Below are 27264 nucleotides of genomic sequence, written 5' to 3'. Positions count from 1 at the left end.
ACACATGAAGACAATTCCCCTCAGTAATCAGGCAGGTGTCTAGGGCAAAGAAAAGCCTGTTTTCCCCAGTCTTTCACCTTGTTTGATTGCTGCTTACTTTTGATCTGATGCTGCCCTCGCCCTGGTAATGACTTCCCCCCCTTAAAGAACCCACCTCACATCTGTCAGAAGGAATAAAGGGTATCAAACTGAGCCCTGACATCGGCTTTGGGCCATAAAATGTGCTGCCAACCAAAGTGGCCCTAGCTCCCACCATTTCCAATTCAGGTCCTTTTGTTCTAGTGGGTATAGGAGTTTTGGTACCAAGGCAGGATAAAGGATAATACACCAACTGTGAAGCCTGGCTTTACTGAATACATATCTTTTCATCTCAGCAGCTTCGCCTCTTAAATGTTCTTAACTTCATGGTGGTGACTATGAAATACACATTCAACAACAGTGATAGAACATTTGTTTAAATCCGCTTTCGTGCAGAACAAAGGTCATTGAACGTCTTATAGCCTTACTGGAAGCTTTAAAAAAAAAAAAAAAAAAAAAATTCTAGTCACATTTGTATGTGGTCATGAAAGGCCAGCTGGCAAGCAGCAGTACGACAAGTCACATTTAATGGCAATTTAATATGTTACATAAAGTATTCCACCTAAAACTGCTTGATTTATATAGAAAAAAAACATGTCTACTTAATGGTACAAATCATCAAAGTCAAGTGGTTTCTCACTCGCAACCTGTTCAACTGAAAAGAGCAAAAAAAAGGAGAGATTGTTCTGCCTTAAATAACCTTTAATAAATTATTTCTATGCAAAAAAAATAAAAAATAATAAGGAATAATATATTTATTGCTTAAAAGCATAGAACAGAAACAAAATCTATACAAGATACTGTTTGTCTAGACGAGCAAAACAGCCATCTTATGTAATGATTGTAATGCAGATTATACATCCAGTATACAAATCAAACACATCATAAACGGCAAAAACTAACATCTAAAACAAAGAGTGATAATGCCAAAGAAGAATCAGCCCATTCAAATCATCAAGAAACATAATGACTTTCAACGATACAAAGAAATGAAGACACTGTTCACGTTTTATTTTATATAGCGGCAATTAGCAAAGCAGAGGAACAAATAAAGGACTAGTGTGACAATTTGTAAACCGGAAATCACGTGGCTATATATGATGAATAAATACCCAGGGAGAAGGGAAAAAAATAAAATGTACTGCTATCTTGTGTCACTTCAGGTGCAACTCTGATGTTTCCTTTACCATTTACCACCTTGGAATTTTTTTTTTACACAAGTGACATCCTGGGATTTCCTCTGAACATGCCCTGAATAACATGTGCATTAGGACCTGTTACTGCTGAGGCCAGTGATTGGCTGCTGTGTCCTATGCAAGGAGTACTGTGACATCACTGAAGCACTTCAGCAAGGAGCTCCGAGCAGCGTTGGTGCTGGACAAGAAGCAACAGGAGAGGTGAGAATAGGTTTGTTAAGTTGTTTTATTTTCCACTCAATTTCTGCCCATTTCTGAAATACAATTTTACTCATAAGAGGGAAACTATACTGGCTTTGCAAAAACATCTACAACGGAAAATTAAAAAGTAACATTTAACTGCTTTAATAAAAGTATGGGTTCTGAGTATGATTCTGATCTTAGATGTTGGAGTTGGAGTAGGACCTGCCAGTCCAGGTCTCGGACGACATCCCTCAGGAGACCATCCGCCACCTCATCAGGAGCATGCCCAGGCATTGTAGGGAGGTCATACAGGCATGTGGAGGCCACACACACTACTGAGCCTCATTTTGACTTGTTTTAAGGACATTACATCAAAGTTGGATCAGCCTGTAGTGGGGTTTTCCACTTTGATTTTGAGTGTGACTCCATATCCAGACGTCCATGGGTTGCTAAATTAGATTTCCATTGATAATTTTTGTGTGATTTTGTTGTCAGCACATTCAACTATGTAAAGACGAAAGTATTTCATACAGTTAGTTCATTCATTCAGATCTAGGATGTGTTATCTTCGTGTTCACTTTATTTTTTTGAGCAGTGTATTTTTTTTTTACAGCAGACCTATAAATGTAATTCATTTAATGAAGAGGTCTCAAACTGAATAAAGTATTCTAGATGTACACTATACAGTACAGAGATCAGAGTCTGTTTTTTCCTACTGGTTATACATCTAGTTATGTTGCAAAGTAGGGATCGACCAATTATCGGTTTGGCAGATATTATCGGGCGGTATTCACGATTTTGGACGTTATCGGTAGAGATGAGCGAACTTACAGTAAATTCAATTTGTCACGAACTTCTCGGCTCGGCAGTTGATGTCTTATCCTGCATAAATTAGTTCAGCTTTCAGGTGCTCCCGTGGGCTGGAAAAGGTGGATACAGTCCTAGGAGACCCTTTCCTAGGACTGTATCCACCTTTTCCAGCCCACCGGAGCACCTGAAAGATGAACTCATCTATGCAGGAAAAGTCAGCAACTGCCGAGCCGAGAAGTTTGTGACGAATCGAATTTACTGTAAGTTCGCTCATCTCTATTTATCGGTATCGACAATTACCTTGCTGATAATCCGATAATGACCCGCCCAGTTTTCAGTTTTTTGCTAAAAAAATAACCATTTCAATTTTTCACCTAAAAATCCATATGGCGGCTTATTTTTTGCACCACCAATTCTACTATCTAATGACATCAGTCATTTTACCCGAAAATCTACGGCGAAACGGAAAAAAAAATCATTGTGCGACAAAATTGAAGAAAAAATGCCATTTTGTAACTTTTGGGGGCTTCCGTTTCTAAGCAGTACATTTTTCAGTAACAATGACCCCTTAAGCTTTATGCTGTAGGTCCATACGATTAAAACGATCCTCTACTTAAATAGATTTGATTTTGTTGTACTTCTGGAAAAAATCATAACTACATGCAGGAAAATGTATAGGTTTAAAATTGTCATCTTCTGACCCCTATAACTTTTTATTTTTATGCATATGGGGTGGTATGAGGGCTCACTTTTTGTGCCGTGATCTGAAGTTTTTAGTGGTACCATTTTTGTATTGATTGGACTTCTTGATCGCTTTTTATTTATTTTTTCCATGATATAAAAAGTGACCAAAAATACGCTATTTTGGACTTTGGAATTTTGACCGTACTGTTTAACGATCTATTTTTATCATTCGGACATTTCCACACGCGGCAATACCACATGTTTATTTTTATTTACACCATTTTTTTTTTTTATGGGAAAAGGGGGTGATTCAAACTTTTCTTAGGGAAGGGGTTAAATGATCTTTATTCACTTTTTTATTTGCAGTGTTATAGCGCTCATAGGGGGCTATAACTCTGCACACACTGATCTTTTACATTGATCAATAGTTTTTCATAGGAAACCAGTGATAGATGATTCTGCCGCTTGACCGCTCATGCCTGGATCTCAGGCACTGAGCAATCATTCTGCGATCGGACACAAGGAAGCAGCTGTTTGGGAATGAGGTGATTTTGCCACGGCGATCCCGAACAGCCCCCTGGGCTAACCTGCAATGTTTTACTTTAACTTTAGGCACGGCGTTCAACTTTGAACACCGCTTCTAAAGGGTTAATAGAGTCATAGCGAGTCAGGCCCGGCCTCTAACAAAGGCCGGGACCCGTGGCTAATAGCGCACGGCACTGATCGCTGTGGCCCCGCGTTATAGAACCGGAGCGGACTCAGGATGTACAGGTACGTCCTGAGTCCTTAACCCCTTAAGGACTCGGGGTTTTTCAGTTTTTGCACTTTAGTTTTTTCCTCCTTACCTTTAAAAAATCATAACCCTTTCAATTTTCCACCTAAAAATCCATATTATGGCTTATTTTTTGCGTCACCAATTCTACTTTGCAGTGACAGTCATTTTACCCAAAAACTCATGGCGAAAGGGGAGAAAAATCATTGTGCGACAAAATCGAAGAAAAAACGCAATTTTTTTAACTTTTGGGGGCTTCCGTTTCTACGCAGTGCATCTTTCGGTAAAAATGACACCTTATTATTCTGTAGGTCCATACGGTTAAAATGATACCCTACTTATATAGGTTTGATTTTGTCGTACTTCTGGAAAAAATCATAACTACATGCAGGAAAATTTATACGTTTAAAAATGTCATCTTCTGACCCCTATAACTTTTTTATTTGTCCACGTACAGGGCGGTATGAGGACTCATTTTTTGCGCTGTGATCTGAAGTTTTTATTGGTATGATTTTTGTTTTGATCGGACTTTTGGATCACTTTTTATTCATTTTTTAATGGTATAAAAAGTGACCAAAAATAAGCTTTTTTGGACTTTGGAATTTTTTTGCGCGTAAACCATTGACCGTGCGGTTTAATTAATGATATATTTTTATAGTTCGGACATCTACGCATGTGGCGATACCACATGTTTATTTTATTTTTTTATTTATAGGGACCTATAACACTGCACACACTGATCTTCTACACAGATCACAGGCCTGTATTAACACGCCTGTGATCAGTGTTATCGGCGCTTGACTGCTCCTGCCTGGATCTCAGGCACAGAGCAGTCATTCGCCGATCGGACACAGTGGAGGCAGGTAAGGTCCCTCCCGGTGTCCTGTAAGTTGTTCGGGATGCCGCGATTTCACCGCGGCGGTCCCGAACAGCCCGGCTGACTAGCCAAGATAGTTTCACTTTCACCTTAGAAGCGGCGGTCAGCTTTGACCGCCGCTTCTAAAGGGTTAATACCGCACATCGCCGCGATCGGCGATGTGTGGTATTAGCCACGGGTCCCGGCCGTTGATGAGCGCCGGGACCGACGCGGTATGATGTGGGATTGCGGTGCGACCCCGCTTCATATCGCGAGAGCCGGCGCAGGACGTAAATATACGTCCTGCGTAGTTAAGGGGTTAAGTACTCCGGTGGAAAACTTTTTTTTTATTTTATTTTTTTTAAATCAACTGGTGCCAGAAAGTTAAACAGATTTGTAAATTATTTCTATTAAAAAAATCTTAATCCTTCCAGTACTTATTAGCTGCTGAATACTACAGAGGAAATTATTTTCTTTTTGAAACACAGAGCTCTCTGCTGAATCACAAGCACAGTGCTCTCTGCTGACTTATCTGTCCATTTTAGGAACTGTCCAGAGCAGCATATGCTTGCTATGGGGATTTTCTCCTACTCTGGACAGTTCCTAAAATGGACAGAGATGTCCTCTGTAGTATTCAGCAGCTAATAAGTACTGGAAGAATTAAGATTTTTTTTATAGAAGTAATTTACAAATCTGTTTAACTTCCTGGCACCAGTTGATTTAAAAAAAAAAAAAAAAAAAGTTTTCCACCGGAGTACCCCTTTAACAAGTAAAAGGGGTATGATCTGTGACCAGAAGCAACATGAGAAAAAAATAGATGCTTGGAACAAGCTTCCAACAGATTTGGTTGGTAAATTAGGGGATTCAAAGCAAAACTGTCATGAACTCTGGGCTATATAACCTACACACAGACTTATTACAGTGTGAAGATGGAGTTTACTGTTTAGTTTCTACCTTATTTCTGCAGGCTTTTATCACCCCAAAAAACACTTGGTAGCAGCCACACACTGTCGGATAGGCGTGGGGCAGGGTGCGCTATGCCCTGCCGCCGCCACGCAGACCCCCTGTAACTCATTGCTGGGATGGCTGTGTGTTTGACACACGTCTCAGCGCATGCGCCCCACAGCTCAACTAACCTGCGTGCCGCGGCGCATGCTATCTAGTCTTCTTTCTTCTCTACTGTGTCTGTCTGGAAACACGCATTTAGGACAGTCCTGTTGGTAGATGTAGAGAAGAAGTGTGCTCTCTGCCTCTGGCACTGCGCAAGTGAACCGAGGAGGCAGACGGCGGGAGCAAGGGCACGTTAGTGGAGCGAGCGCTTGCCTGGATAACACCCTCTGTAGGGCGCATGCGATGGGACCTGTGTGTCAATCACACAGGGTTCCCAGGGCTGCCGTACAGGGGGTGGGTGTGGCGGCGGCGGGGTATAGCGTACCCGTGCCACGCCTATCCGACTGTGTGCGGTTGGTATCAAAAGCCAGCAGAAAAAAGGTAGAAACGATACTCTAAACACCATCTGCACACTGTAATAAGTCTGTGTGTAGGTTATATAGCCCACAGTTCATGACAGTTGCACTTTAAAGATGGCTGGGATAAATTTATCTATCCTAAAATAAAAAGTGGAAATAGTATAAAGACAGACTAAATGAACCAGGTTGTCTTTTCCTGCTAACAAAATTGTATGTTTAGCAAAACCTGTTCAGAGGAAAGTGTAGAAGTTGTCCATAGCAACCAGACTGCTTTATCAATTTTTTCAGGAGCCTTATAAAAAATTAAAAAAGCAATCTGATAGGTTGCTATGAGCAAACGGTCAACTTTTCCTCTGAACAAGTTTTGATAAGTCACCCATTTTTGTTTCTATGTAGTCCAGTGTTAATGTCCAATGCAATATCTTAGCGATTTACTTCCATAGTCAAAACACATATAGGATAGAATACTGCCCTTTTTTATTCAGTACAATTAATAGAACCTGACATGCACATTGTAAGTCATATTGGGAAGGAGGGTTAGAAAGATTATTATGGATCTGTCAAACAATCATAACAGATCCATCACATATATGGCATACATGGAAGCTTTAAGACCAGTATGAACAGAGTCTAGAACAAGATAATTTCATACATAGGAATAAATACGTATTTTGATGAATATTTACTTTAAAAAAATAAAATATAAGAATGCCAAGATTTGGCTTTTACACCAACTACTTGTAATACTATTCACACTATCGCATATGCAATTTCTCTATTAACTAAGGAAACCTATAATACATCAATACCTGCGGTTACAATTACTTTTTTGCACTCTAGAGAAATAACAAGTTCACAATGTGCAACAATGTTTCATTTGAATAGGAATTAGCTATGGGGAATTATAAGAGAGTGGAAAAAACAGCATGAGACAAAGAAATGTAAATGCATAAACACATTAACTTTGCACAAGAAAACATCTTTGTACAAAATAGAACAATTGAGAAGGACGGTAATTGTAGTTCGGTGCTTCCAAGGAAAATGGATTTCAACACAAGGATAATCACTAACTTGTTGGTAAAGGCTTGTAGTGCGGGTGACTTTAACCCCTTAAGGGCCCAGCCATTTTACACCTTAGGACCCGGCCATTTTTTGCACATCTGACCACTGTTCACTTTAAACATTAATAACTCTGGAACGCTTTTAGTTATCATTCTGATTCCGAGATTGTTTTTTCATGACATATTCTACTTTAACATAGTGGTAACATTTTGTGGTAACTTGCATCCTTTCTTGGTGAAAAATCCCAAAATTTGATGAAAAATTAGAAAATTTTGCATTTTTCTAATTTTGAAGCTCTCTGCTTGTAAGGAAAATGGATATTCCCCCCCAAAAAAATTTTTTAGTCACATATACAATGGGGGAGATTTATCAAAGGATTTAGACTGGTTTTTCTTGTCTAAATTTGTCGCACAGAAAGTCGCAGTCTAAATCTGTGCGACTTTTCTGCGACTTTTGCGCTAGAGGATTTTTAGAACATGATGCATGCAAGTCTATTTTAGACTGAAATGCATTGAAAAATGCATTGGTGCTGAATTTATCAAGTGCGACTTTTCAGCGACAAGTCGCATAGGCTGAAAGTACGCCGAAATGTCAGACCATGCTGGAGCAGGTTTAAATATAGACTAACGCATAGATCATGCAGTCTGTGCACAGAATTTATCAAGAGCTGTGCGCCATTTGATAAATTCAGTGCACAATAGACCAGACTAACCCTCTGTAGTTTGGTCTATATTGATGCGGGACATAGTGGGGGAGATTTATCAAAGTTGTCTATGTCTACTTTATGTATGCATCATAAAATTTACGTGTTTTTACTTTTGGAAGACACCAGAGGGCTTAAAAGTTCAGCAGCAATTTTCCAATTTTTCACTATATTTCCAAAATCACAATTTTTCAGGGACCAGTTCAGGTTTGAAGTGGATTTGAAAGGTCTTCATCTTAGAAATATCCCACAAATGACCCCATTATAAAAACTGCACCCCCCCCCCCCAAAGTATTCAAAATGACATTCAGTCAGCGTTTTAACCCTTTAGGTGTTTCACAGGAATAGCAGCAAAGTGAAGGAGAAAATTCACAATCTTCATTTTTTACACTTTAATGTTCTTGTAGACCCAATTTTAGAATTTTTACAAGGGGTAAAAGGAGAAAATGTATACTTATATTTGTAGCCCAATTTCTCTCGAGTAAGCACATACCTCATATGTCTATGTAAAGTGTTCGGCGGGCGCAGTAGAGGGCTCAGAAGCGAAGGAGCGACAAGGGGATTTTGGAGAGTACGTTTTTCTAAAATGGTTTTTGGGGGGCATGTAGCATTTAGGAAGCCCTTATGGTGCCAGGACAGCAAAAAATACCCACATGGCACACCATTTTGGAAACTAGACCCCTTGAGGAACGTAACAAGGAATAAAGTGAGCCTTAATACCCCACAGGGGTTTCACGACTTTTGCATACATAAAAAAAAAAAAAATGTTCACTAAAATGTGTGTTTCCCCCCCAAATTTCACATTTTTGCAAGGGTTAATAGCAGAAAATACCCCCCAAAATTTGTAACCGCATCTCTTCTGAGTATGGAGGTACCCCATAAGTTGACCTGAAGTGCTCTACAGGTGAACTACAATGCTCAGAAGAGAAGGAGTCATATTTGGCTTTTTGAGAGCAAATTTTGCTCAGGGGGGCATGTCGCATTTAGGAAGCCCCTATGGTGCCAGGACAGCAAAATAACCCCCACATGGCATACCATTTTGTCAACTAGACCCCTTAACCCCTTAACGACGCAGGACTTCTATTTACGTCCTGCGCCGGCTCCCGCGATATGAAGCAGGATCGCGCCGCGATCCTGCATCATATCGCGTCGGTCCCGGCGCTCATCAACGGCCGGGACCCGCGGCTAATACCACACATAGCCGATCGCGGCGATGTGCGGTATTAACCCTTTAGAAGCGGAGGTCAAAGCTGACCGCCGCTTCTAAAGTGAAAGTGACCCGGCTGCTCAGTCGGGCTGTTTGGGAAATTGCGGCGTCCCGAACAGCTTACAGGACACCGGGAGGGCCCTTACCTGCCTCCTCTGTGTCCGATCGGCGGATGACTGCTCCGTGCCTGAGATCCAGGCAGGAGCAGTCAAGCGCCGATAACACTGATCACAGGCGTGTTAATACACGCCTGTGATCTGTGTAAAAGATCAGTGTGTGCAGTGTTATAGGTCCCTATGGGACCTATAACACTGCAAAAAAAAAAAAGTTAAAAAAGTGTTAATAAAGGTCATTTAACCTCTTCCCTAATAAAAGTTTGAATCACCCCCCTTTTCCCATAAAAAAAATAAAACAGTGTAAAAAAAAAAAATTATAAACATATGTGGTATCGCCGCATGCGTAAATGTCCGAACTATAAAAATATATCATTAATTAAACCGCACGGTCAATGGGGTACGCGCAAAAAAATTCCAAAGTGAATAAAAAGTGATCAAAAAGTCCGATCAAAACAAAAATCATACCGATAAAAACTTCAGATCACGGTGCAAAAAATTAGTCCTCATCCGCCCTGTACGTGGAAAAATAAAAAAGTTATAGGGGTCAGAAAATGACATTTTTAAACGTATAAATTTTCCTGCATGTAGTTATGATTTTTTCCAGAAGTGCGACAAAATCAAACCTATATAAGTAGGGTATCATTTTAACCGTATGGACCTACAAAATAATGATAAGGTGTAATTTTTACCGAAATATGCACTGCGTAGAAACGGAAGCCCCCAAAAGTTACAAAATGGCGCTTTTTCTTCGATTTTGTCGCACAATGATAATTTTTTCCGTTTCGCCGTGCATTTTTGGGTAAAATGACTAATGTCACTGCAAAGTAGAATTGGCAACGCAAAAAATAAGCCATAATATGGATTTTTAGGTGGAAAATTGAAAGGGTTATGATTTTTAAAACGTAAGGAGGAAAAAACGAAAGTGCAAAAACTGAAAAACCCTGAGTCCTTAAGGGGTTAAGGAACGTAACAAGGGGTACAGTGAGCATTTACCCCCCACTGGTGTCTGTAAGATCTTTGGAACAGTGGGCTGTACAAAATGTATTATTTGCACAGCCCACTGTTCCAAAGATTTGTCAGACACCAGTGGGGGGTAAATTCTCACTGCATCCCTCATTACATTCCGTGAGGGGTGTAGTTTCCAAAATGGGGTCACATGTGGGGTTTTGTTTCTTTTGCGTTTGTCAAAACGGCTGTAACAATCAGCCACCCCTGTGCAAATCACCTCAAATGTACATGGTGCACTCTCCCTTCTGGGCCTAGTTGTGCGCCCCCAGAGCACTTTGCGCCCACATATGGGGTATCTCCATAGTTGGGAAAAATTTCATTACAAATTTTGGGGGGCATTTTTCCCTTTTACCTCTCGTCAAAATGAAAAGTATAGGGCAACACCAGCATGTTAGTGTAAAAAAATTATTTTTTTACACTAACATGCTGGTGTAGACCCCAACTTCACCTTTTCCATAAGGGGTCAAAGGAGAAAAAGCCCCCAAAAATTTGTTAGGCAATTTCTCCCGAGTACGGCGATACCCCATATGTGGCCCTAAACTGTTGCCTTGAAATACGACAGGGCTCCAAAGTGAGAGCGCCATGTGCATTTGAGGCCTGAATTAGGGATTTGCATAGGGGTGGACATAGGGGTATTCTATGCCAGTGATTCCTAAACAGGGTACCTCCAGCTGTTGCAAAACTCCCAGCATGCTTGGACAGTCAACGGCTGTCCGGCAATACTGGTAGTTGTTTTGCAACAGCTGGAGGCTCCATTTTGGAAACAGTGGCGTACCAGACGTTTTTCATTTTTATTGGGGAGGGGGGCTGTGTAGGGGTATGTGTATATGTAGTGTATTTTACTTTTTATTTTATTTTGTGTTAGTGTAGTGTAGTGTTTTTAGGGTACAGTCACACGGGCGGGGGATTACAGCGAGTTTCTCGCTGCGAGTTTGAGCTGCCGCACACAATTTACTGCATTGCAAACTTGCAACCTGATAGTCACTGTAAGCCCCTGCCCATGTGAATGTACCCTGTACATTTACAGGGGGGGGGGGGACCTCCAGCTGTTGCAAAACTACAACTCCCAGCATGCACAGTCTATCAGTGCATGCTGGTAGTTATAGTTTTGCAACAGCTGGAGGCACATGGGTTGGGAAACACTGAGTTAGGAAACAGATAATGTTTCCCAACCAGTGTGCCTCCAGTTGTTGCAAACCCACAACTCCCAAACATTCTCAGGCATGCTGGAAGTAGTAGTTTGGCAACATCTTTAGAGCCAGATGTTGCCTAACTACAACTCCCAGCATGCTTGGAGTTGAAGTTTTGCAACATCTGGAGGACTACAGTTTGCAGACCACTAATACAGTGGTTCCCAATCTGTGCCCTTCCAGATGTTGCAAAACTACAACTCCCAGTATGCCTAAACTATCCAGGCATGCTGGGAGTTGTAGTTCTGCGACATCTGAAGGGCCAGATGTTACAGAACTAAAACTCCCAGCATGCCTGGACAGTAAGGGCATGCTGAGGATGTGTAGTTTTGCAACATCTGGAAGGGCACAGTGGTCTCCAAACTGTGGACCTCCAGATGTTGCAAAACTGCAACTCCCAGCATGCCCAAACACCAAGGGCTGTCTGGGCATACTGGGAGTTGTAGTGTAAGGGGACCAGATGGAGCAGTCCAGATCGCTTTACAGCGGTCTGGACTGCTGCAAAGGTCCCGCGACGCCGCCGAAGATCAACTCACCTGTCGCCACCGCCGCCGGGATCCAGGTCTTCAGGGACGAGGCAAGCACCGGGGCCGGGCCCCAGCTCTCCCCCGTCCCCCGCCGTGTCCTCCGGTCTTCTTCCCGTCCTCTCCGGACTTCCAGGGGCCGGGCGGGAGGAAGTAACCGCGCCCCCCCCCAGCGATTGGTCGGTTAGCTAACCGACGGATCGCAGGGGATAGGAGGCGGTGGCAGTCTTGTCACCTCGCTCCTAGCCTCCAGCATGGTCCTGGCTGTCTGTGACAATCGGGATCATGCAAAATTACCGGGCGGTCGGGTCCCAGATCAGCCCGGTATCGCCGCAGATCGCGATTTCCCCATGTCGGCGACGATCGCCGACATGGGGGGCCTACATGGCCCCCCTCGGCGTTTGCCCTGGATGCCTGCTGAAGGATTTCAGCAGGCATCTGCTTCCGATCTCTGCCCGGCGCGGCAGGGACCGGAAACCGCCAGGACGTCACAGGACGTCCTGGGTCCTTAAGGCCCAGGGTGCCAGGACGTCACAGGACATCCTGGGTCCTTAAGGTGTTAAAGGGGTATTCCAGGAAAAAAACTTGATTATATTTATCAACTGGCTCCAGAAAGTTAAACAGATTTGTAAATGACTTCTATTAAAAAATCTTAATCCTTTCAGTTCTTTTCTGTCTAAATCCTCTCTGATGACACCTGTCTCGGGAAACGTCCAGTTTAGAAGCAAATCCCCATAGCAAACCTCTTCTAAACTCGGAGTTTCCTGAGACAGGTGTCATCAGAGAGGATTTAGACAGAAAAGAACAACCTTAACTTCAGAAGCTCATAAGTACTGAAAGGATTAAGATTTTTTAATAGAAGTCATTTACAAATCTGTTTAACTTTCTGGAGCCAGTTGATAAATATAATCAAAAAGTTTTTTCCTGGAATACCCCTTTAATGACAACGGCCTACACAGTTTCCCAATCCGTGGCTCCGTTCCTTCCTTATTGCAATTTTTCATGAGAGATTTAACATGTAGGCCCTGATATTCTATTGTAAACCTGACGCCAGGGACATGCTTTTAGCCCTGCTTCAGCCAAGCAGAGACAGACCTCTCATTTTAATATGACAGCACTCAGGGTGTATGGAGTGGGCTTATGACTTGTGCCCGCTCCATCCCCGGCGACCCCCAGCTCATTCCTGTAGCTGGGAGCCGCCGCATATAGCCAGCAAGCGGTGATCACTGTCACTGGCTATTAACCCTTTAGATCACCGCTGTCTGCTTTGACATCAGCATCTAAAAGGGACCTATTAAACATGCCGTGGTCTAGCGGGGTGGATCGCCTCAAATCAAGAGTTCTTATTTGGGAAATAGACATATGAGGGCTGTGAGTATTGCTGCAGAGACTGAATGGAGTGGGGGCGGGGGTTGGTCAGCCTGTCAGTGCTTAGACCATACACCCCCACACTGCATCAAATTGGTCTGCATGGCTGTCGTCCCAGAAAGAAGTCTCTTCTAAAGATGAAGCACAAGAAAGCCTGAAAAGTTTTCTGAAGACAAGCAGACTAAGCGCATGGATTACTGGAACCATGTCCTGTGGTCCGATGAAACTGTAAACACATAAAATCCCCTGTGTGAATCCTCCAAACAGTTCAGGGCAAAGGAATGCTCACAGAACAACTCACCAATTTGGGTTGTGTGATTTGTGGACAGAACACACATTAGCATATATGAGTAGTCAAATCCTTCATTGGCTGGTTTTGTAGTTTTCTGTGGTCCGATGAGACCAAGATAAACTTCTTTGGGTCATGTGATGTCAAGCGTGTGTGGCGGAAACCAAGTGGGGAGTACAGAGACTAGTGTACCTTGCCTACAGTCAGAGTGCTGCTGAAACTAGGGAGCCACTGTCCATTGAGAGGACAAGGAATGGCAACATGTACTGTGGCATACTAAATCAGAGCATGATGCCCTCCCTTTGGAGACTATGCGGCAGGGCAGTATTGCAACATGTTAACAACCCAAAACACACTTCCCTGACGACCACTGCCTTGCTAAAGAGGCCGAGGGTAAAAGTGATACACTGTCTCCAGATTTAAACCCTATTGAGCATCTGTTGGACATCCTCAAATATAAGGTGGGGGAGCGCAAGGTCTCTAACATACACCACCTTTGTAATCATGGAGGAGAGAAAGAAGCCTTCAGTGGCAATTGATGAGGCTTAGGCTACGTTTCCACTTGGTTTTTTTACTGGCAGTTTTTGGGAAACTGCCACTGCAGTCTTTGGGCCAAAGCCAGAAATGTATTCAAAAGGAATAGGACATATAAAGGAAGGACTTATACTTCTCCTCCCTTATGGATCCACTTCTGACTTTGGCTCAAAAACTGCAGATATCCAAAAAACTGCCAGAAAAAAACAATAAGTGGAAACTTAGCCTGGAAAATAATGGTCACCTCACAAAATATTCACACTTTGAGCACAATTTGGGCATTTCCACTTGGGGTGTACTCATTTTTGTTGGCTATTTTGAGGGGAAAGTCACATTAACCCCTTAAAGGACCAAGCCCATTTTGGCTTTAAGGACCAGGCCAATTTTATTTTTGCATTTTCGTTGTTTCCTCCTCGCCTTCTAAAAATCATTACTCTTTTATATTTCCATCCACAGACCCATATGTGGGTGTTTTTTGCGTCACCAATTTTACTTTGTAATGACATCACTTATTTTACCATAAAATGTACGGCTCAACCCAAAAATGTGGGAAAATTGAAAAGAAAACCTCAATATAGCAAATTTTGGAAGCTTTTGTTTTCCCGGTGTACATGGTACATGGTTTTATGGTAAAAATGACATGTTTACTTTATTCTGTGGGTGTATAGATTATTAAAATGATACCCATGATATATGCTTTTCTATAATTGTACCTCTTAAAAAAAATCTAAAACTATTTTAACAAAATTAGTATGTTTGAAATTGCCCTATTTTGACCACCTATAACTTTCTCATTTTTCCATATACGGGGCAGAATGAGGGCTCATTTTTTGCGCCGTGATTTTTATCGGTGCCACTTCTGCTTAGGTTTTACTTTTTATACATTTTTTATAATTTTTTGGGGGAATAAAATGTGACACAAATGCAGCAATTTTGGGAATTTTTTATTTTTTTACGTTTACACCGTTCACTGTACGGGATAATTAACAATAAATTTTGACAGTTCAGACTTTTACGCACGCGGCGAAACCAAATATGTTTTTTTTTTTTACGCTTTTTTGGGGGTAAAATGGGAAAAAAACTGATGATTTAAATTTATATTGGGGAGAGGATTTTTCAAAATTTCAAAATTTTTAACTTTTTTTTTTAAATACATTTTAACAGTCCCCATAGGGACTATTATGATTTGATTGATTATACTGTTCAGTGCTATGCATAGGACATTGCACTGATCAGTGTTATTGGTCATCTTCTGCTCTGCAGAAAACCACTGGGAGACAGACGTAGGTGAGAGGACCTCCGTCCGCCATTATGGATGATCTGATCACCGTGTCAGTGCTGCGGGCGATCTGATCATCCATTTAAAGTACTGCACTTCCGTAGATGCAGTTATCTGTATTGATCACGGCATCTGAGGGGTAAATGGCGGACATCCGTGCGATCGCGGATGTCCGCCATTACCAGCAGGTCCTTGGCTGCTGATAGTAGCCGGGACCTGCCGGTCCTGTGCTCGCGGTCATGTTAGAGTGTAATGTACGTCATGGTGCCTAATTATCATGGCACCATGAAGTACATTTATGTCCATTGTCCTTAAGGGGTTAAACCCTGTTATATAAGCTGTGCACTCACATTGTAACATAATGTAGAATTTGTCATTTCTTCAGTGTTGTCACAAGAAAAGAAATAGGGGTAGAGTTATCAAAACCTGTCCAGAGGAAAAGTTGCCCACTTCCCCATAGCAACCAAGCAGCTTTTTAGTTTCATTTTTAACAAAGACTCTGAAAAATGAAAGAAGCGATCTGATTGGTTACTATGGGCAACTTTTCCTCATGACAGGTTAAAAAAAAAAAAAACAATGTTTATAAAAATCTGAGTGTACTCACTTATGTAAGATACTATAATATAGATAAATAAAGATGATGCAGCACTACACAAATATGCAAAAGGTGGTTGTTTATTCCATCATGTGCAAAGACGTTATATATATATATATATATATATATATATATATATATATACACACATACACACACACACACACGTGTATAATAATAAATATACGGCATATAAAAAGAATAATATTCATAGGGGCAGAAGTTAAAGTTAAAGGGGTAATCCGGCTCTTAGACATCTTATCCCCTTATTAGAAAGGGGATAAGATATCTAAGCGCCGGAGTACCCCTTTAATGGATAGATTGTAGTAGTAGTAGTCCATTCTTGTGTGAGAACTTTCTTTTAAACCTTGTAAAACACACATAAAATCAGGATATAATATTTATTACCATTAATGTTTTAATAATGCTCTTGAATTACACTACAATTTTAGTGTATAGGTTAATCTAGACTCTAGGAACACTTACACCCCCTTACTAGAGGATCAAGCAGGTACGATTTAGAGAGCAGGATACTCTTGATGTTAAATCCACAGAGACAGAAATGATGTTAAGAGGAAAATAAATGTACCTTCACTAAGCTTTTTAACTTCCACAATCCAAAGCAAAGAGCTGCTAAAAGGAAGGGGGTTTGATTAAAGGCTTTGGTTAGCACTACACGGATGGATACAACCTGAATCTGAAGCCAGACCAAGTATAGTTCATGCAGCAGATAAAACATTTCTCTTAGCAGCTGCTAAAGCATTCAAGAGAAAATGATGCACGATGTCCATCTACTGCGGTAGTTAATCAGGATCGTAGCGTTATTTCATGATAAAGGCAACATATCTACTAAATACTAAAATAAAACAGAAGCAAGGGCTCCAAGTTCTCTTTAGCAGCCTTTAGACATTAACCCCTTAAGGATGCAGCTAATTGTGGCCTTTAGGACAAAGGCCCTTTTTTTTTCCAATTCTGACCTGTCTCACTGTATTTGTAAATAACTTTGTAATGCTGGTTGACACCTTCAGAAATCATTTGTGGAAAAACACCGTAATTTAGTAAAAATTTGTAGAGAAAATAAAATTGCATTAGCATTTGAAACTCTCTGCTTTTAAGAAATCTTCTCTTGCTACACAAGTGTGTTAATAAATCACATTTACAATATGTCTATAGGTTGACATGGTTTGGTAAATGTCATTTAACTTTTCAGGATTTTAGGGGGCTTAGAAGTTTAGCTGCAAATTTTATTGAAAATATCCAAAATCAATGTTTTTTGGGGGACCAATTTATTTTACAAGTATATTTGAAGTAGATTTTATAATTGTCATTTTATTTTCAGCAATTCTCAATCTGAAATAAAATTTTCAGTAACTTGGTAGTTATTAACATAAAAATCAACTCAATTGGTATTATTTAAAGGGGTACTCCGTTGCTTAGACATCTTATCCCCCTATCCAAAGGACAGGGGATAAGATGCCTGATCACTGGAGTCCCGCCGCTTGGGACCCCCGTGATCTTGCAAGCGGCACTCCGTTTGTAATCAGTCCATGAAGTGTGTTCACTCCGGGACTTCTTACTGGCGACGGAAGGGCGGGCGGCGTGTGATGTCGCGCCCCCGCCCGATGTCACGCTCCGCCCCTCAATGCAAGCCTACGGGAGGGGGCGTGATAGCTGTCATGTCCCCTCCCGTAGGCTTGCATAGAGGGGCGGAGCGTGACATCACACGGGGACGGGGGCGTGACATCACACGCCGCCCGCCCTGTAGTCGCCGGTAATCAGTCCCGGAGCGCACACACTCCGGGGACTGATTACAAACGGGGTGCCGCGTGCAAGATCACGGGGGTCCCCAGCGGCGGGACTCCCGCGATCAAGCAACTTATCCCCTATCCTTTGGATAGGGGATAAGATGTCTAAGCACCGGAGAACCCCTTTAAATGTGCAGTTGTTAGAAATATCTGATGTATAGCTCTAAAGTGCTGTTCGACTTGCATGCATGCCTCAGGGATAAAGGAGCACTCGCATGGATACTGGGGGCCTTATTCTTATTAGGGTGGTTGTGTTAGACACCATATTGAGGTACAAAACATAAGGAACACACCTCCACACACACCAAAAGACTAAGTTTTGGATACTACACTCCTTAAAGGGGTTGTCTCATGTCTGCCCAGCTGCTGCTGTCTGCTTGGGATTGCTGATGGACAGGCTGGGGTCAGAGGCAGGTTATCTGCTTCTCTGTCTAACAACTCCAAAGTTAAAGCACTGTGTATGCAGACATAATGAATGTGCTGAGATGAGCCTGAGCAGAGAGCCTGATGTGTGCTCAGGAGATCTGGTCACTACACAGGGAGTGACATCACCACTGCTTCTAAAGCAGAGCTGGTGGATGGGAATAAGGACTCCCAGATTCAACAAGAGGGGAGATACTGCTAGGACAGCAATTGAATAACCAGAGAGATAGCTGAGACAAACAGCCAGTTGAGAATTCGGACCCAGGATTGATGAAAGGCGTGCAAACGTCCCCAGTTATATGGCCAATAATTTAGTGATCTAAAACATAGAAGCTATAAAAAGGAATTTTGTTTGCATGCAAACATTTCGGAGTGTTACTGTGAAAAGTTGTTGATTTTACCAGGTCTCACATCTGAGACCTGCTACGATTATGAATTCTAAGTCAGAGAAACAGGTGGCATTGCACTTCACCTTCCAGTCAGCTAAGAGATCCGTACATTTCCCTACACAGACTTCTATTCAGAGAAATAGACCGATATCTCGGCAAATCGCAATGGGTTTCAGCAGTGAGACCCAGGGCGATCAACAACTTTTCAAATGTCTGATCAACATGTCAAAAGTTGTTTTTAATGACCATAAGCTTTAAGCAACCAGCAAACTTTAACACAACAGAGATTCTGTGGAATTAATCACTATAGAACTACTTTCCATATTTACTGCTAGTATTGCTGCTGTCGTCTTATAAGGACCACTTATTGCTGTTGATTTACTTTGTTACGTTAACTGATTGGATGACTTATCATAGACTGTTTTATTATTTCTCCTATGTTTAAATAGGACAGACATGATCATCAATTGTTGCAGATTCATGCATTCACAATCAAAGATTTTATGACATATAGTCTGACTGGCAGTAATTTGATACCACGGCTATAGTTTGCGTCAATGTGTTAAGAGTTATTCAAGGACATCTGCAGCAAAAAACAACTTATCCCCTATGCAGAGGATAGGGGATAAGTGTTTGATCACGCGGGGGGTCCCGTATTAACGCTCTATGTGAGTGGCTAATGCGCATAGTGACGCGGTACGCCCCCTCCATATACAGTTCTATGGGAGAGGCGGAGAGACATGAACGCTGCCTCCCCACCTCTCCCATAGAACTACATGGAGGAGGCGTGTCGGCTGTGATGTCATGCCGGGGCCGGCATTCCTCCTAGATGGGAGAGCCGCGGCATTGCCTTGACCTCGTGCAGGAGATTGCGGGGGGGGGGTCCCAATGTTCAGACCCATTGCGATTAAACACTTATCCCCTATCCTATGGATAGGGGATAAGTTATTTTTTGCTGCAGATAGCCTTAAAGGTGTTATCCATTTGTAAATGTAAAAAACCCAAATGCATAAAAATAAGCTGTTCTTTACTTCTCCAATCGGGCGCTGATCTTCCATTATCTCTCTGGTTCGTGCCTCGGTCTTACTTTGGCAGAAGCGTTTATGTGACGTCAGCTCATAATCAGCGGCTACGACAGTCAAGCTTCATTATCCTGCCATCACCACTCACAGATGGGAGTTCTGATGTCTGGAGTACTGAGCGGTACTAAGTTTATTTGTTGCTAGCTTACATGACTTGCAACAAGCAAATGTGCTTTAGACACTTGTCTGATGCATCCAACAAAAGGAGCTTAGCCTTAGTTGCAGCCCTTCCAGAGTAAACTGGGCCAATTCACTTGTGAGAATAAAAAGACAGCTATTTTAACTAGTGATTTTTTTATTTATATTATTATCTATTGTTGTAGTGCATTACAGAATAGCAAGAGCTAAAGCTCACACTTGACACTTGTGTTAGTTGTTTTCCATTTGATTTCTGTTGGTTTTTGATGGTTAGAAAAAGATTACAGTAGCATGCTGTGGTATTATATCCAGTAAGAAAAACAGACAAAATAACAGACTGCTGACTGAGTCCTTACTAACCCATTGAATGGCAAAAATGAGAAATGAGAGACATAACAAATCTATGAGTAGGATAACAGATTTGCACATCCCTTCAAAAATGAGAAGCCATGACGTCAGTGTGAACACTGTTGTTGTAAGTAAAAAAGGGTTTAAAACAGGGCTTTACACTCCCCAATTTATAAAAAAAAATAAAAATGACATGATATTCTATTGAATGCATAAAACAGAATATGTTCTAAGTCATTATTAATGGAAATGGAAAGCAATTTGAGCCCTGGTTACATTTCAGGGGCACATTGCATATTAACATTTATTCACAATATTTCCAATTCACTTAATGACAAAGCAGCATTAACAAAATGTAAATGGCCTCTCACATTTCTGTGCAGATAGGTATCATTCCAGCATCAGATATCTTGATGACCTCTGCCAAACAAGTTCTCAGTTTTGGTAATGGAGTTTCATTAGAAATGACACATTGTGTGCTGCTAGAGGACGCAGAGATGTACCAAATCCCAAAAGTAGTAATGTTTGACAGTAATAACTGATTACTTATACTAAAGTTATCAACAAAGACAGCGCCATGTAAAATAGGGAAAAATGAGAACGTCCAAATATTCCTTTGTAGCATATTTTATTTCAGTTATGCTTAGGCATCACACAATTCACATCACATGTGAACACTAGTATATGTTAGGCAATGATATAGCTACAGAAAAAACAGATACAGTACACACAAAATGTATAAATACACATATTTGGCACATGGTGAGTAATATAATAAAAATGATCGCAACTAGAAGGCATAGTGGTTCCGATATTAAAGGGGTACTCCCCTTGTTGTCTTCTCTGCCTGCTTGACATTTGCTATCCTTTTGTCTCCTTGCTTGCACAGCAATCATTGCAGCTCTGCTCTGCCAGCCAGCTCACTCTTTAAGAGCAGCCCTTACCCTCCTCTGAGCAGCAGAGAGAGGTTCAGTGTCCGATTGGCTAAGGCTGCACACATCTCCCAGTTATCAGTGCTATAGAGAGCATGACTCATCAGTGCAGGACAGAAACCACTTGGTCTGTCTCTCTCAGGAAGGTTGGGGCTGCTTTCAGAGAGGGATTTGGACAGAGAGAGTGGATGGCTGGATGATGTAATTTTCTCACTTCATGCAAGTGACAACTAAAGAAAGGGAAACTGCTCTATATAGGTAACAAATGATATTTAGACAGTTAAATAGGTTGCTGAGAGAGAAAGGATGGGCTATGGGTTTTGTTTAATACCCGGGGTGTAGCAAAGTTTATAGCTACAGTTTTATACCTTGCTCAAAAAAATAAAGGTAACTAAGATAACACATGCTAGATCTGAATGAATGAACTAATCAGATGAAATACTTTTGTCTTTACATAGTTGAATGTGCTGACAACAAAATCACACAAAAATGATCAATGGAAATCAAATTTATCAACCCATGGAGGTCTGGATATGGAGTCACACTCAAAATCAAAGTGGAAAACCACATCACAGGCTGATCCAACTTTATGTAATGTCCTTAAAACAAGTCAAAATGAGGCTCAGTAGTGTGTGTGTGGCCTCCCTACAATGCCTGGGCATGCTCCTGATGAGGTGGCAGATGGTCTCCTGAGGGATGTCCTCCCAGACCAGGACTAAAGCATAGTGGATGGAGCTAGACATGATGTCCCAGATGTGCTCAATTGGATTCAGGTCTGGGTAATGGGTGGGCCAGTCCATAGCATCAATGCCTTCCTCTTGGAGGAACTGCTGACACTCCAGCCACATGAGCTCTAGCATTGTCTTGCATTAGGAGGAACCCAGGGCCAACCACACCAGCATATGGTCTCACAAGGGGTCTGAGGATCTCATCTCAGGCTACCTCTGGCGAGCACATTAAGGGCTATACGGCCCCCCCAAAGAATTGCCACCCCACACCATTACTGACCCGCTGCCAAACCAGTCATACTGGAGGATGTTGCAGGCAGCAGAACATTCTCCACGGCGTCTCCAGACTCTGTCACATGTTCTCAGTGTGAACCTGCTTTTATCTGTGAAAAGCACAGTGCGCCAGTGGCGAATTTGCCAATCTTTGTGTTCTCTGGCAAATGCCAAACATCCGGCGTGGTGTTGGGCACAGCCCCCACCTGTGGAAATCGGGCCCTTATACCACCCTCATGGAGTCTGTTTCTGACTGAGTGGACACATGCACATTTGTGGCCTGCTGGAGGTCATTTTGCAGGGCTCTGGCAGTGCTCCTCCTTGCACAAAGTTCAGTGGTCCTGCTGCTGTGTTGCTGCTCTCCAACAGCCTCCTGCACGTCTCCTGATGTACTGGCCTGCCTCCTGGTAGTGCCTCCATGCTCTGGACACTACGATGACAGCCACAGCAAACCTTCTTGCCACAGCTCCCATTGATGTGCAATCCTGGATGAGCTGCACTACCTGAGCCACTTGTGTGGGTTGCGGACTACGTCTCATGCTACCACTAGAGTGAAAGCACAGCCAGCATTAAAAAGTGACCAAAACATCAGCCAGAAAGCATAGGAACTGAGAAGTGGTCTGTGGTCCCCACCTGCAGAAACACTCCTTTATTGGGGTGTTGTGCTAATTGCCTATAATTTGCACCTGTTGTCTGTTCCATTTGCACAACAGCATGTGTAATTGATTGTCAATCAGTGTTGCTTCCTGAGTGGACAGTGTGATTTCACATTAGTGTGATTGACTTGGAGTTAACATTGTGTTGTTTAAGTGTTCCCTTTATTTTTTTTTGAGCAGTGTAGTTTTAATAGTTTATTTAACTTGCTGTTTCGGATAAATTAGTACAAGTTGTCGTGTGTGCACATAAAAGCTGGAACTATTCCTTTCCCTTCTACGGGCTCCATCTATAAATTTTAGTTGTCCCTGATCTAGTCAAGAAAGCCTAACCTCCAAATGCTTCTGTTCTTTTCCACTGCAACAGTACTACTAAATCAGCATAAGCTGTGAATAAAGCACTGGATAAAATTCTCACAGTAAACTTTTGTACCCTCTTTGCAGTCTGTTTGCTTTTGCCTATCTTTAATCATTTCCCTCGTTAATCCCCTCCCTTCTCCATAAACTTGTTGGGCAGAATGCAACTGATCTCTCAGTGAGCTGCTGGTCAATGTACTAAGTCAATTTCAAGTGGTCACACTTGATCTAGTAAAGATCAACTTGGAAGATAATTCAGGAGAGGAGAGAAAGGAACTGGAGACCAAGTCTTCAAGGAGTTCTCCGGTTGTTTTCACTCTGAACAAGACACAGCATCCTGTACTGTATCTAAAAGCTTATTATTGGTAGAGTCCTTTGGTGGTCATCATTTTTTTTCAATGCAATGATTAACAATTTCATTGAAAAGGTGACCATAGCCTACGCAGTTCTTGAACGTCTTCATTTTCATACAAATGAAGACCTCAGACACAAAACCATGATACAGCTCTTTCTTACCTACTGGCATCATCGCACCAAACTGCTCCTCCTAACACAGAAACTTAACATCACTTACAAAAAGAGCTTTAATAAATGACAGGTTCAAAATAAGTAGCAAGCAACATAGAAATTGGAGTTCACTGAACCACAGTATTCTGCTTCTGTGAACCGTGAACAATATCAATAACTCTGCTTCTTAAGCTTTATTCTTTGATAAAAAATGACAAGCCATGGTCGTGGGTGAAATCATTAAACTAAATTGATGATGTCATTTGTGATGTAATGACAAAGCACTTTCAATAATAATTACTGCCAACAGTTTCTTTAAAATTGTTCTGCTGATAAATGGTTTTCTAAGTAAACTCTAACACCCACACGCAAATTCTGACAGTGTTCCCAACCGAACGCAAACACGCCGCACATCTATTTTACACTATGTACATATTAACCAAACAACAATCCAATAAGTAAGGAGTCAAGAGGCAATGAAAAATTAGGGCGCCTGCTACAATGCCTTCGCTTTGAACTCTAACTTCAGAAATGTCAGCAAAACATAATTAAGACAAAATGGGATCATTAGCTTTTATGACTGCCGAGTTTTCCAATCAATTCATAGCCATGATTTTGACTAATACAATATAATATTCACAAAATGATTGATTGATAATATCAATAAGATGTGTGTTAGAAAGAAATCAGCCAAGTAAGAATAAAACCAAGGTCAAAACTGGATAAGGAAGACAAAGTGGGCCTGCAACAGAAACTACAATGAGCACAAAAAAAGAGAACAATCAATACAATTGTCTGACTCCAATAGTAGAATACTTTGCCGTCAATAGTTACGATAAGGAAGCTAAAGTAGGAATATTTAAAGGACCATTTTCTCCAAACTGGCTATGATTTGTGGGTATTAAATCTCCCTCTAACTTATACGTTAAGGTTTTCATCAGAGAATGCGCTATAGATAATTGGATAATGCACAGGAGGAGATATGAACGCTGGAAATTATAAACTTAGCCATGCAGAAACCTTCCACAGCGCTTTAATGTGCAATAACATGCTTCACATTTGTACAATTTCCTAACTATGCCATTTCCATTTGTCAGAGATCTCAAGTTAAGGGGCTGTAAAGTAGTGGCATTTTAGGCTGTACTATTTCACTAATGAAAATGTATACATTGATTTTATTTTCATTTTATCAAATACATGCTTGTGAAGTCTTCCTTACCATCCTATCAGCGTCATGAGAGAACTGTGTTCTCATTATCAGGGTTGGCAATAGTAAATAAAAATATGAGAACATTTTACTAAAAAGGTAAACATGGTAGACACTAGAACCACACTATGCGGCCCAACATCGACAACTCCATTTCTTCTTTGAATCTTTCTGTCTAGATCAACAAGATGCTGCACACAATACGTTTTGCTAGAAGATATTGAGAAGAACTTGTACTTCCTACTCCTTCTGAGCTTCTGGGTCCAGTAAGTGGTCTTATCAGCGATTGTCAGCACTCTCTGTATGCATACCTATACAAGGAATACTGTCACTCGAGGATAATGTTGCCCACAAGACTCCTAAACTCAAAGGTAGACATAAAATAAAATCAATTTAAATAAATCCATAAATTACATTTACAGTGGTCCCTCAACATACGATGGTAATCCGTTCCAAACTGACCACCGTTTGTTGAAACCATCGCATGTTGAGGGATCTGTATAGGACAGTGGTCTAAAACCTGCGGACCTCCAGATGTTGCAAAACTACAACACCCAGCATGTCTGGACAGCCGTTGGCTGTCCAGACATGCTGGGTGTTGTAGTTTTGCAACATCTGGAGGTCCGCAGGTTTTAGACCACCGTTAGAGGAAGTTTTACTCACCTGTCCCCGCCGCTCCGGACTGTCACCGCTCGTCACCGCTGCCCGAGATGTCGCCGTCCATCGCTGTGTCCCCGATGCTCCGGCATCCTCTGCTTCCCCGGCACGCTCCGCCCCTCAATGCAAGCCTACGGGAGGGGGCGTGATAGCTGCCACGCCCCCACCCGTAGGCTTGCATTGAGGGGCGGAGTGTGCCGTCACACGGGGGCAGAGGTGTGACGTCACACGCCGCCGGCCCAATGGTCGCCTGTAATCAGTCCCGGAGCGAACGCGCTCCGGGGACTGATTACAAACGGGGTGCCGCGTGCATGATCCCAGGCGTCCCCAGCGGCGGGACTCCCGCAATCAGGCATAGGGGAAAAGATGTGTAAGCACCGGAGAACCCCTTTAATTCTTATTCTCCACAATCTGCTGCACTGTACAGGGATGGCTATTGATTTCAGATCAATCCGTTTCCTCAATTGGGCTCAATTAAAATTCTGAATCACTTTAACTGTATGTTTGGAAGTGTGGAAGAAAACCAGGGTACCCAGAAGAAGTAGTTCTTTAACAGCCAAACTCTTTTGTTTTAAAGGGGATGTTCAGTTCAGGGGGTGGGGGCATGGGTGGAGGGTTGACTGTTGGGACCCAGCTCTCAGAAAGGAGCATTTGCACAGTAGATGGCATGTTGAGCTCCATTCATTTCTATGGGAGATGCCCTAGTGCAGTTCAATCTCAAGTAAATAGGCTGAAAACAAAAAATAGGTATATAAGTTAAGTTACCCCCCCCCCCAAAAAAAAAAAAAATTATATATATATATATATATATATATATACACACACACACACACACACATATACATACACACACACCTAGCAGTAGCATTTTAGGATTTTTTTTTCTTTTTTTAAACAATATTTATTTGGAACAATATTGCTGTGAGAATTGTGGTGGCTTTTTCTTGCTTAATGGAATAATCCTGTTTGAAATCCAAAAACCTACAATGATACGATGTAACAGTGTTTTCATTGTTCCATGTTATTTTTTTTCATTACATATTTAACTTGTATTTTACAGGGTTACAACCAAAGACCCCCGTCTACAAGTTGGATCGCTATTAGAATACGAGATGAAAGACCACAAAGAATGGTCTCTCTTTCCAGTCAATTGAGGAATAGAAAACAGAATGTGAAGTCATTAGAGAACACCTCAAGCGACAGATTTGGACCTCATTTGTTGCTTGTTGACAGGATGAAATGTTCCACTTTTCAGCAAGGGGGGAGCTATACAAACACAGATCAAGGAAGATAAAGCTCAGGCACTTTCACCATGTTACAATGATTCGATTGGGAGAATTCCAAGAGTCCTACAGCTGCAGAGCCATTCTAACAGCCGTAATTCCAAATATATATCCCATATGCTCCTCTCTGTGCTCTCAGACCACAATGTGAAAAGGAATATATACCTAAATCAATACCTTATTCTCAGAACAAAGGCATGACTAGTGCTAGTAAGTATGACTGTCTGCATTTCAAGGCCAGGTCAATCGTGAAGAATACCTCTAAATAGATCCTAGACTCCGGGAAAGGGAAAATAATAAATGAAAACCAGGCACACAGTCCCATCATAGGGAAACATTAACGTTTATCATTTAAGTGTGAGTTACATATGATGCATATTACAACTAACACACAAGGTTTCTGCCCCTCAATAACTTACCCCTACCAAATCACACGTCATGCTTGTGTTGACGGCAAATGTTAAAGAGAATAGTCCACATGATGTTCCTTGATTTCATTTGGTTCTCTTTATGTAGGTATGAAAAGGTTTTAGACTGAAGCCAGATACAATTACTGCTG

General features: G+C 41.8%; 1 protein-coding gene and 1 long non-coding RNA gene across 7 annotated transcripts in view; one reads left to right on the top strand and one right to left on the bottom strand.

Moving 5' to 3' along the window:
* FBXL17 (F-box and leucine rich repeat protein 17) overlaps positions 1-27264 on the bottom strand; it is a 743798-nt gene that overhangs the window by 645078 nt on the left and 71456 nt on the right. The window lies entirely within an intron of this gene.
* On the top strand, positions 1087-27212 carry LOC130289326 (uncharacterized). 2 transcript variants are annotated; one of them, XR_008847467.1, is made up of 3 exons: positions 1087-1485; positions 24945-25031; positions 26483-27212. It is a non-coding gene; the product is annotated as an uncharacterized LOC130289326 (long non-coding RNA). The 2 variants fall into 2 exon arrangements; XR_008847466.1 differs by having other exon boundaries at positions 1100-1475.

The sequence above is a fragment of the Hyla sarda genome, chromosome 1, assembly GCF_029499605.1.
Source record: "Hyla sarda isolate aHylSar1 chromosome 1, aHylSar1.hap1, whole genome shotgun sequence".
In the NCBI taxonomy this organism is placed as follows: domain Eukaryota; kingdom Metazoa; phylum Chordata; class Amphibia; order Anura; family Hylidae; genus Hyla; species Hyla sarda.
This window is presented reverse-complemented; position numbering and strand designations above follow the sequence as displayed.